Source organism: Hemibagrus wyckioides, linkage group LG19 (assembly GCF_019097595.1).
Source record: "Hemibagrus wyckioides isolate EC202008001 linkage group LG19, SWU_Hwy_1.0, whole genome shotgun sequence".
In the NCBI taxonomy this organism is placed as follows: Eukaryota; Metazoa; Chordata; class Actinopteri; order Siluriformes; family Bagridae; genus Hemibagrus; species Hemibagrus wyckioides.
Window position 1 is genome coordinate 5,849,014 of NC_080728.1, and position 987 is coordinate 5,850,000.

The 987-nt window shown below is 30.4% G+C and overlaps 1 protein-coding gene across 5 annotated transcripts in view; it reads left to right on the plus strand.

Moving 5' to 3' along the window:
* The first annotated feature begins 875 nt into the window (after positions 1 to 875).
* LOC131369790 (chemokine-like protein TAFA-2) overlaps positions 876 to 987 on the plus strand; it is a 48,419-nt gene continuing 48,307 nt past the window's right edge. For all 5 annotated transcript variants that reach the window (XM_058416644.1, XM_058416646.1, XM_058416643.1 and 2 more), the window contains exon 1: positions 876 to 987. This exon is cut by the window's right edge and continues 415 nt beyond it. The gene's annotated coding sequence lies outside the window, so the exon portion shown is untranslated.

Here is a 987-nt window from a genome sequence, read left to right on the forward strand (position 1 = left end):
GAATATTATTGCATTTATATTACACTCTTAGTAACACAGAGAATAATGCACTGATAATTCGAAAACAATAAAATAGTTTTAAATAAGCAAGCACAACTACTATATAGTATTATAAAATAACTAATGTGTTTATAATAAACACATTTTCCCTTAGGGAAGAATTATTGCATGTCCACACGATGGCGCACTCTGTTCATATTTTGAAGATTTGTTCTAGGACTGGACAAGAAGTTTCTTGTCTCTTAACTACTCTTTAAACAATGAAATAACAAAGCGAGATCCATGACGGATTTTCTCATGTAATCTTCGGGGAATGGTAAGAATAACTCAACACTGTTATTGATAATTATTGATAATGCTCATTTTACTGCAAGCAGGGGTTTGTTTTTATAATAATAATAATAATAATAATAATACTTATTATTATTATTATTATTATTATTATTATTATTATTATTATTATTATTATTATGTCTATGTCCATATTTACATAGAAACACACAAAATATAGACTGATTTAAACATCTTAACTTAAATGATAATTTGAAATAATTTATCAAACAGAATAACTAATACTATTGATTTTTTCTTCAGTAAATGCAGTGAAATTAAATTTAGCCTGCATATGTCTTATAAATTTTGCTTCTAGAGCAAAAGCAAGAAATTCGTCTTCTTCATCATCATCTTCTAGCTATTTTTGTTCTTGCTATGATGATGATGATTGTTGTTTTTATCATTATTATTATTGTTGTTGTTGTTGTTGCTGTTGTTGTTGTTGATGATGATAATGATGTTGATGATGATGATGATGATGATGTTGTTATACCAACACAGCTGGGTGTCAACTGACTCTCTTCAAAAACTGGGCTGTTCTTCCGAGTGGAGGCAGTGTGTGTTGGAACGCCGTTCTGGAAAGAGCACACACACACACACACGTACACTCACTCTCACTGTAGCCTCCAACTGTTCCTATCTGCGCCGTTCAGA